Here is an 11,221-nt window from a genome sequence, read left to right as displayed (position 1 = left end):
TTAAGTCACAACAGTCTCAATGTAGTAGTAAGAATGTCAGAACGCTGAACTTGACAGTGTTATTAAATCTTCTCCCTTCCCCAACTCTTTTGGCTGGGAGCCTGCAGTGGGGAACAAAATTGTGGCCCTCTTGTCCTCCTCTCTCCCCACTCGGGTCTCTCAACTTGCCAGCTGTTGGTGCAGTCCCACCAGGGTGGAGCAGCAGTGAGGGATGGGGAGAGAGAAGGATCTAGAGCAGCTCTAACTTGGCTAGTGGCTTCATGCTGAGTCTCAGGGCTGGCGACAGTTAGAGTGGGCTCTCTGTCATGGATGCTTTATTGAGCTCTTTAGATGTTCTTTTCTGGATCCTTTTCGCCACCATTTCCTTTGACCACAAAGGATGCACCTATTCTAGGTGGTCTCTAGCAACTCCTTCTTCAATCTCTGGGCATGCAGTGGTCAGCTGCAGCCTCTGTCTGCTGAGGTCTCCAGGTGGCCTGTTCAATAAGACCTACAATGAATCACATCACTGCTTTCTCTCTCCCACTGAATCCTGAGTGATCCCCAGGAAAACAGTGTCACTGCCCTACTCACCCTGGATCCTGATGTCACAGCCCTGGTTCTGCCACCAGAGCAGGTATTTACCCATTCTCTCACCCTCTGGATTTCTGTCCAGCCGTGGCCACCTTAGCGTAGACATGGTTTAGGTACCTGCCCTGTATATTTCCCACCTACTAGGGACACATTTCCAAACTCTCCCGGTGGCCCCTTAGTCTTCCGCATGAGGCATGAGGTTAGAATAGGGGTCTTTTCCTGAAAAGAGCCAGGTAGTAAATATTTTAGGCTCTGTTGGTTCTAGATCTTTGTTGCAACAACTGCTCAGCTCTGCCATCATAGCTGGAAAGCAGCCAGAGACAATACATAAACGAATTAGTGTGGCTGTGTCCCAATAAAATTTTATTTATGGAAATAGGCTGTGACTAGGTTTGGCCTGCAGGCCAAAATCTTGGTGACCCCTGTGTTAGAGGTAGCAGCCTCCACCTCTCACCTCATTCCCCAAATAGCAGAGAGGTGGAAGCCTGCGACAAACAACTGCTTTCTCCAAACCTCTCTCCTTGCCCGTCTCCTTACATAAATCCTCTCTCTTTGTACTCTGACCATTTTTGTCATGTCAAAGTGGCAAAGGATAAGGGAAGAGTCATGAAATGCTTTTTCAGACATTTCCCCTGAAAATGTCAATACGTGGATTTGCCTCACAATCACTTGTGTAGCTGATTACAAATCGGCACCTCAATCGAAAACGAGGCAGAGTTTAAAACGTGTCGAGTTTGAGGCGGCTGCGGAGTCCAGGTGGGGCATCCAGCAGAGAGCTGAAAGCTATGCCTTGAAAGTCACAGGTACGGGTTGGGCATAGTTCCTTTCTCAAAAAGGCATCGACATCATCCTCCATTCTGTCATGTGCTGCCTTGCTTTCTTAAACAAAGAGCATGGCTCACACTCGCGTGTTCCTTGTTAACTAGTGTCTGACATTTATAGCAGCCTTGTTGTGACTTGTAAAACTGATGTCACCAAGGGTTATGGAGGTGCCTAGAACTAGTTTCCTTTAAACTGGATGGCCCTGACAGTTTTGTCTTCATGAGTTCTTGCATCTGCTGTCTATAGATTTTTTGTCTCCTCCCTCACTGTCCACCAGCCAGCAGTCACCTCTTGTTGCTGTCAGTTTGCCTATCTTCACTAAGCAAGCAAACAAACAAAGACTGATGGTCTTAGAATTGTCAGATAATTATCCTAGGAATGAGTGTTGAGTGGCTGACCATTTGGTGGGTGGCATGCATGATCTTAATGTGTGGACAACAGGACACCTGTTGTGGCTGCTTACAGACTTATTTACTCATTCACTTATCATTTATTTATTTATTTATTTAAGTAAATTGGGCTCAGCCATGGTGCCAATACATTGTCCAAAAATGACCTTTGTTTTAGCTGGGGTTGGGATCCCTTTTTTAATCTTCTAATTTATTTAGATATTCATATATGTACAGAATTTGATATAAATGCCTAAATGTGATCTACATCTTTTTAGAGCACTTTTTTCTTCAGTTTTGCTTGTCTCCCATCCTGCCTTCACCTGCATTAGTGCCCTTTTGCCTACCGTGATGTAGCATGTGCCAACAACTGAGTATATATCCTTCCATACTTCCTGCATGCTTATACACTCATACAACACACACTCACACACGTGGAGTCTTTGTCTGTATGGCTGTTAATCTTTATTCCCATTTCCTCCCCCTTCTTTCTTGCTAACAGAATTTATTTGTTCAGATAGTAGGCAAAAATTCCTTGGTCTGAAGGAAACTCACCTATATTCTAGTGACTATGAAGTCTGATTGTTATTCATCCAATCCCTTTTTTCTTTTCATTGGTTTAGGGAAGAGGACGTGCCTCAGCTCTGGTCAATAAGAAGAAGAGAACTGTGTGGAGAAGTTTCTGGAATAGCTTCCTTTCTTTACATAAGGAACAGACTCAGCAGGTGCCTCCCTATCTCCTGATGCAGCTTAATATAGATGCAATGCCTAGAACTATAGCAATCATCTTGTAACCATGAAGTGACAAAGAAGAAATCAAAAAGCCAGCAAGTTAAGAAAAATCAAGCAGAAAGAAGGAGCCTTAGGTTTTGACTGCACTATTGGAATGAATGCTGGAAACCATCTACTCTAGACTTTATTTAATGAGAAAAATACACACCTTTTAAAGCCACTATTGGTCAGGTTTTGTTTAGTTGAAGCTATAAGCACTCCTACCTGATGCAGCATTTGATGTTTTGAAGTGGGTTGCTATACGGAACAGACTCTGAAGTGTTAATTGGCTGAGTGGAAGAAGTAGGACAGAAGGGAGTGAGAATAAATTATTACATGTCAGTAAGGTGTTGATGGCAAAATATTTAGCCAAAATGCTGTGCTATTGGGAAAAACTGTACGAAATTTCAGAATGCTGATGTTTTGATTAATTGTTATGGCTCTCAGCGAAGTCCAAAAGATCTACGATTAAAATTAATGATTTTCCTCCCAGATCCACTTGGGCTTTATTCCCTTCAATAATAGAAGTCTGCTGAGGTTCAGCAGGATACACAGACACCCTGTCAGTAACTACATCTCCCAGTCTCCCCTGCAGCCTGGGGTAGCCATGTGACTAAGTTTTGACCAGTGAGATGTGAGTGAACTTGTGAAGCATGCAACCTCCGGTCATGTCCTAAAAAGGAAACTGCATTCTACTTCCTCTTTTCCCATCCTACTGGCTAGGAAAGCGTGACAAGTAGCATAGTCACCCTGGAGTTCACATGTTGAGGATGGCAGAAAAACCTCACCAGCCTTGGACCACTCACTTATGGATGTTACCTGAGAAAGAAAGAAGCTTTTAAAAAACACTATATTTGTCCTGGGGTGGGGGTAGGGCCTCTTTGCTACAGCAGCTTAGCCTACACCCTAACTTATCAAGAGAGGACACCTTAACTTAGAGGCACCTGGTTTGACAGCTGAGTGGGGGAAACAACCCAGCTTTACTAAATGTGGAATTCTTCTCCAATCTAAGTTAACAGAGAGTCCCATAATTTGAAGCCTTGCCATTTAAATAAGAGTAATTTTTCCTCTACTTCAGTTGAAGCTAATACAAGGGGAATCAGGAAAGTGACTGCCTAAGCAGAAAAAATTGGGCACTTAGGCACTGAAGATATGACCAATGGTAGCATCAACCTACCCATGTAAATCTTTTCTACCAAATTGTCTCATGCTAGGGGCTAAGGGGGAAGGGACTTAAAAGTGCACAATAGTACACCATGTCCAGCTTGGAGGCAAGAATTCTTAGGCTCAAAGGCCATTTCTCTACAAAATCTTTGGATGTGGTTACTAACACATGAAATTGTTCAAAAGCAAATAGACTAGAAGCACACTGTTTTGAAGGAAGTGTGTCGGAAAAAAAAGCCACAAACCCAGCGGGACCAGTCTAGGACTTAATCCCCAAGGCAGTAATTCTCAACCTTGGCTTCACAATGGAATCAACTGAGGAGCTTTAAAAATTACTGACATGCCTAGTTCCTTGAGACTCTGATTTAATAGGTCTCAGGTGTGAGCTGGTGTCAAGCTTTTTAATTCTCACCTGCAGCCAAGTTTGAGAACCACCATCTCAAGGCGATTCTTAAGCCTCAAAAATTGCATTAACAGGAAGAGGTCTACAAAAACTATGTATTCCACAGTAAGTGTATCCTCCCTAATGTGTGGAGGGAGAAGAATGGAGCAGGCAGAACCTCCCAAGAGCAGAACCAGGGCCTTCCAGATCCACTAAGCCTGGAAATAACAGCATACCAGATCATGAGTCATCAACATTCCTGTTTAACAGGTTTGATGCATGTTAGTGACTACCGGGTTTCCCCACTCTCCCTTTCCCAAATGGGAGTTTTTAATGCATCTATTCAGTCCCTTTTCCATCACTTTTAAAAGGAGTGTTGGGGACAGATAACTTGTCTTTTTGCTCTATGTCACCATGAGGAAGCACATGTGAACTCGATGGAAAAGACACACATCCAGGGTTTCAAGCTGACACATCTGGATTAGAGTGGGAAGCAATGTCATTTGGATAAAGAGCGGTGTTCCTGCATGCACAGGAATAGGAATGTAGCTGAAAGTTAAAGTGAGTTCAACAGAGAGATTTTTTTAAGAAGGGAGAATTAGAGCTTTGTATAATATTGTACATGATCTGGTAGACAGAAAAATTGATGATGCCATGAAAAAAGGAGAGATACTGAGTAGGAAAGAAAGGCTGGGAAACAGTGCACAAGTGGAGGGATAAGCCTTACAAAGGATCACAGATAGTTCGCTTACAGTAACAGGACAGAATGTGAAGTCTCTACACACAGAGGCTGTGAAAATAGGTGGATGTGGTGGTGTGAGTCAGAGAAAGTTCCCTGATGGTTTCCATTTTCTCAGTGAAATGGAAGCAAAGCCATCATTCAAAAGTGAGAATAAAGGAGGTGTTGCAAGTGTGAGGAGAGAGGAAAAGGTATAAAATAGTTGTCTGGAAGAAAGAAATACTCAATGAATAGGGAAGGGGAAGAATGTGGTATGACTGCTGGATTTCATGATGAGAGTACTTGAGATTCATGGTCATGAACACTGAGAATCAGAAATCTCAATTAAAACACCAGTAGAATTTGTACTGTCTCCAAAATTGACAAGCTGAGGCTAAATCATATAAGGAAATGCAAAAGAACTAGGATAGCCAAGATAATCTTGAAGCAAAGTTGGAGGACTTGCACTTCCTGATTTCAAAACTTACTATAAAGTTACAGCAATCAAGACAGTGTGGTGTTAGTGACCAAAAGAACAGAATAATGAATTCAGAAATACACGTGCACATATGCAGCCACTTAATTTTTGACAAAGGTTCTCATGCAATTCAGTGAAGGGAAGTAAGCCTTACAATAAAAGGGGAAGGAATACTTTTAAAAAAATCAGCCTTGAACCCTCTCTCACACATACACAAAAATTTATTGGAAATAGAACATAGACCTAAATATGAGCACTAAAACTGTAAAGCTTCTAGAAGAAAACATGGAGGATATCTTTATTATCCCAGGACAGGGAAAAATTTCATAGAATACAGAAAAGCTCTAACTATAAAAGAGAAAAATTAATAAATTTTACTCCATTAATAAATGTTACTACTCATGAGGTAGTAACAGGACCTAAAATTATCCTTTCACTATGGAAAAAAAAACTGTTTAACATGTAGGAAACAACAATTTTCAGATATAGGACAAAAGGCAAATTATTGACAAATATAAGGATAATCAAAGACTTCTCGTGAGAAACTATGCAAGCCAGAAAACAATGAAATAACACATTTAAAGTGTTGAGGGAGAGAGATGGGGGTGGGGAACCTTTTAAACTTATAATTCTATACCTATTGAAAATATCTTTCAAAAATAAAGGCGAAATATTGACTTTTTCAGATAAACAAGAACAGAGAGATTTCACTGACAATAGAAATGCACTGACAGAAATATTAAAGGAAACTCTGTATGGCAAATGAAATTGAGAACAGGTAGAAACTTGGATCTATACAAAGGAATGAAAAGTACTAGAAATGTTAAATATGTGGGAAAGTAAAAGCATTTTTTAAAATGTCTTTAAAAGAAAAAATGACTTGTCTAAAGCAAAACAATACTAATGTATTGTAGGCTTATAAAACACACATGTAGAAGTAAAAGATATATACACTAATAAGCACAAGGGTTGGAGAGGAAATTGAGACATATGATAAGGATCATACATTATATTTGAAAAGGCATAAATTTATTTGAAAGTAGACTGTGATAACTTAAAGATGCATATTGTAAACCTTTGATCAACCACTAAAAAAAAGAGGTACATGCAGTAAGGTAATAGTAGATATCAAATGAAATACTAAAAAATACTCAACTATGCCAAACAAGAAGAAAAAAATAGTAAAGAGCAGATGGGACAAATAGAAAACAAATAGCAAAATAGTACATTTAAACCCAACGATATTGATAACTACATTAAATATAAATGATCTAAACAAGTCACTTAAAAGTCAGAGTTGTCCGATTGGACTAAAATGCAAGGCCCAATTATATGCTGTCTACAAAAAAATCCATTTTATTTTTTTTGTGGCTGCCTGGTACAGGGATCGAACCCTGGACCTCGGTGTTATCAGCACCACTCTCTAACCAATTGAGCTAACCAGAAAATCCACTTTAAGTATAAATACACAGATAGGTTAAAAGTAAAAGAATGAAAAAATAAACCAAGCAAACACTAATGATAAGAAAGCCAGAGTGACTATATTGATCCCTGTTCATCCAGGACAATAAAATAACCATGGATGGGAGGAAAAAGACTTTGGACAACACAGCCTCCTCAGTGAGAGAGGTTGTTAGATTTTAAGGCTGAACTCTTCTGAAAACAAGAACTCAAACAAGAAAAACTTCTAAAAGATTCTGGAGTTTTGTAAAAACCAAAAATAACTAATAAGAAACCAAGTATCTGGCGCAAACAGAATGCAGGAGTTTCTTTTTTTTTTTTTTTTTTTTTTAAAGATGACCAGTAAGACGATCTTAACCCTTGAGTTGGTGTTGTCAGCACCACACTCTCCCAAGTGAGCCAACCAGCCATCCCTATATAGGGATCCAAACCTGTGGCCTTGGTGTTATCAGCACCATAATCTCCCAAGTGAGCCACGGGCCAGCCCTAGAATGCAGGAGTTTCAAATCGCGCTGAGAAGGATGCTGAACAGAAGATTAAGGAACAGAAGACTTTAGACAAAGCAAGGGGAAAATTGGGGAAAAAAAGCCAAATTATGTGAAAAAATGACTAAAGGAGACTTTATAGATGAAGAGGTGAAGGATATGTACCTCGTGGATGTCATGCAGAAGATCACAGACAAACACAAAGAAATGGAAGCATCTGGTGCCAGTAGAGACTCTTGAAAGGCAGGAGGAAAGGGTAGACAATGAAAAAAGTCTTCCTGAAGGAGGTACACCTCCTCCCCAAGACCCCAGCAAAGAATGGGTGGATTATGTGGACACTGGGGCAATCCCCACACTGTATGAGAAAGGATTTGACACATCTTCTGGAGTTAGATAAAAATCTTCAGGGGAGACTTTTCATTAGTCCTGCTAATGAAAAAAAAAAAAAACCATTATTATCTGAAGACAGGAGAAAATAACTTCAGTGGCAGCAATGGGAAGAAGAAACGGAGGCCCTGAAAAGGCGGATTATGAAGACATTGTGGAAAATGAGGCCCGGCAACTTGGTTCAGATATTTTGCCTTTGCCTGTGACAAAGAGTTGAGAAACAAGCAAATGAAAACTAAAGATGCTGTGTGGACAGACAATGGATCAGAGAACAAACTGAGAAAACATAAAGGAAAAGCAAAAGGCTATGTTAGAAGCAAGATTTGCCAAACTTCAACAAAAAAAGATGAAAAAATCAAAAGAAGATGAAGAAGCAGAAGAAAAGAGACATGAAGATGTTATTGGGCCTTTGTCACTAGAAACAGAGGCTGTGCTCATTCCTCATACTGCTGCCCAGAGTAGCAAAACTGAAGTTATCATCCAGGAGAGGAAGGATACCAGGCCTGGAGTGCCACACGTGTGGGAGTGGGACAGAGGAAAAGAATTTTCTTTTGAATACTGGTGGAAGAGGCAGTCAGATCTCTGGAAAAAGAGAGAGTTTGCCCCACCATCGGATTACTTTGTGGATCGAAGGAGAACTGTTTCTTTCAGTAGCCAGACACGGAGCAGACCTGGACCTGCACAGAATAACCCAAGGCAGTGCTTAGCCAGAGCCATGAACCCAGTTCTTCACATACATCATCCCCTACTGCCCCTGAAAGCCCACCACAAGTCCCCATGGTAACTTTTGAACCTTTGGATGTATGATATATTATAAACAAGTGTCATAAGCTTAAAAAGCAAACAGAAAGCTAGAGTGACTATATCAGTATCAGACAATCAATCATCTAAGCTTCCACTTTAAGAAACTGGAAAAAATTAAATACAAAGCAAGCAGAAGAAAGGAAATAATCGAGTGAAAATCAATGAACTAGAAAGTACACAAACAATAAAGCTAATCAATGAAGCCAAAAGTTGTTTCTTTGAAAAGAGCAATAAAATAGATGAATCACTAACTAGACTGAGCAAGAAAATTAAAAAGATAGAAATTACCAATATCAGGAGTGAAAGATGAAATATTACCACAACTAATAAGAGAATATCATGAAAAACTTTATGCCAATAAATCTACAACCTTTAAACAAATTTCTCAAAAGATACAAATGATCAAAACCAACTCAAGAAATAGAACACCTAAATAACTCTACATCAATTTTAAAATTTGAATTATTAATATAAAATCTACTCATAGAAACCAAGCATGCCCAGAGTCCTAGGCAAGAGCCCAGTGCAGCATCCCCTGCCCAGAAGCAGGCAAAGAGCACGCCAAAAACACCACTTCCACACAGGTGGCCCACCACAGCCATTGCCACAGCTACTGCAAAAGTGGCTTGATGCCACAAAAATAACCACAGCCACTCTGCAGGCAGCCCGCCAGACACTTAACTGCAGTGACACAAGGAGTCACCAGCAGAGACCAGAGAAAGAAGAGGACATCTCTCTCCTCAAAGACCACTCCAACATAATAGAAGAAGCAACTGCTCTTCAATGCCCCTGCTTTATTTCTGATTTTAGTAATTTCTGTCTTCTCCCTTTTTCTGTTGGTGAGTCTAGATAAAGGTTTGCAAAATTTGTTGATTTTTTTTAAAGAACTAACTTTTGGTCTTGCTGATTTTCTGTATTGTTTTTTAATTCCCTATTTCATATATATCTGTTGTAATCTTTGTGATTTCCTGCTCATATTTGCTTTTGGTTTTTTTTTTTTTTTCTTTATTTTCTTAAGGTAGAAGTTTGCAACACTGATTTGAGATTTTTCTTATTCTTAATATAGGTATTCACAAGTATAAATTTTCCTCTAAGCACTACATGAGCCCTGCATCCTATAAATTTTGATAGGTTGTGCTTTGATTTTTTTCTCAAAGTACTCTCTAATTTTCCTGTAATTTTTCTTTTTACCCATTTTTTATTTAGGAGAATGTTGTTTAATTTCCACCCATTTGTGAATTTTCTAAATTTCCTTTTGTTATTTTGGTTCGAGAACATATTTTCTATGATCTTTGTCTTTTTAAATGTATTAAGACTTGTTCTGTGGCCAAAAATAAAATTTAAATTTAAATTTAAAAAAACTTTTTCACAGGCAGACCGATCTGCCGGTGGGATGCGCAGGACCACTCCACGGAGAGTCAGTGAAGATTTTTGTGTCAGATATGATGATGGAGAACTGAAGAAAATCAGCTACGTACGGAGGCCATTGAAACACTTCCTGTAGCCAGAGACACCAAACTCCTGACAAGAGCATTATTTCATTTGGAATTTCAGCATTAAAGAGGATCGCTTCTCAAAAATTAGGAAAACCTATAGACCCCTGCATTGCTGTAAAGCCACCACCAAAGAAAACCCTCACCAGATGTGTTCTCCAGATTTTGAACTTCCAAGCCTCTGAAACTAAGCAGCATAAATGAGTTAAGAGCAAAGAGTCTGGGCAGCTGCAGCAGACGTGGAAACATGGAGGCCTGAGCCGGCGTGTGTCACCCGGGGCTGCAGTGGTGACCGCGGCTTCTGACCCTCCACCCCCACCCGCCCGTCCCTGGAGCTGGAAGTGAATCAACCCGTGGCCGAGACAGGGAGACGTCCAGCGGGAGAGGCAGAAGCTCCGCGGAGACCACCCGCCCTGCAGGGCCGCCACTGCGTGATCCAACGGGTAGGCTTCACCGCTGCCACCCAGCTTCATTCCCAGCCCAGTCCAGTGCACAAAGAGCGGGGAGACATCTGGCAGGGGAGGCGGGAACTCCACGGGGTCCATGCTGCTGCCACGCAATCCAGCAGCCCGGCCCAATGTGTATGGAGCACAGAGTCATCTAGCAAGGGAGACAGAAGCTCCGTAGAGTCCACACACCCTGTGGGGGGGCCGCCGCCACACGATCCAGCAGCAGGTAGGCTTCACCACCGCCACCCGGATCCATCCCAAGCCCGGCCTAGCGCGCACAGAGCAGGGAGACATCCTGCAGGGGAAGGGGAAGCTCTGCAGAGACCACACGCTCTGCGGTGCCTCAGCACATCCCAGCAGCCCGGGCCAGAGCGCACGGAACAGGGAGTCACTGAGGTAGCCATACCAAATTGGCAACCACAGCAACATCGTAGTCTATAGTGTCAAACCTGTGGACTGTGAAACACCCTGCCACAATGAATAAACATCGAAGAAAAGATACCAGAAACATGAAAAATCAAGAAAGTACACCACCAAAAGATAATAAATCTCATGCTCTAGATCCTATAGAACAAGAAGCCCTTGAAATGACTGACAAGGAATTTCGAGTGATAATTCTAAGGAAACTGAATGAGATACAAGAAAACTCAGCTAGACATCAGGATGAAACGAGGAAAAGTATACAGGACCTGAAAGAGGAAATGTACAAGGAAATCAATGCCCTGAAAAAAAATGTAGCAGAACTTGCCGAACTGAAGAAGTTATTCAGCGAAATAAAAAACACAACGGAGAGTTTAACCAACAGGCTTGTGGAAGTTGAAGAGAGAACCTCTGAACTTGAAGAT

At 41.1% G+C, this 11,221-nt stretch overlaps 1 pseudogene; it reads left to right on the top strand.

The window, feature by feature from the left end:
* The first annotated feature begins 6,875 nt into the window (after positions 1–6,875).
* On the top strand, positions 6,876–8,460 carry LOC134371032 (coiled-coil domain-containing protein 174-like; annotated as a pseudogene).
* The last annotated feature ends 2,761 nt before the right edge of the window (positions 8,461–11,221 follow it).

Source organism: Cynocephalus volans, chromosome 1 (assembly GCF_027409185.1).
Source record: "Cynocephalus volans isolate mCynVol1 chromosome 1, mCynVol1.pri, whole genome shotgun sequence".
NCBI classification, from domain to species: domain Eukaryota; kingdom Metazoa; phylum Chordata; class Mammalia; order Dermoptera; family Cynocephalidae; genus Cynocephalus; species Cynocephalus volans.
This window is presented reverse-complemented; position numbering and strand designations above follow the sequence as displayed.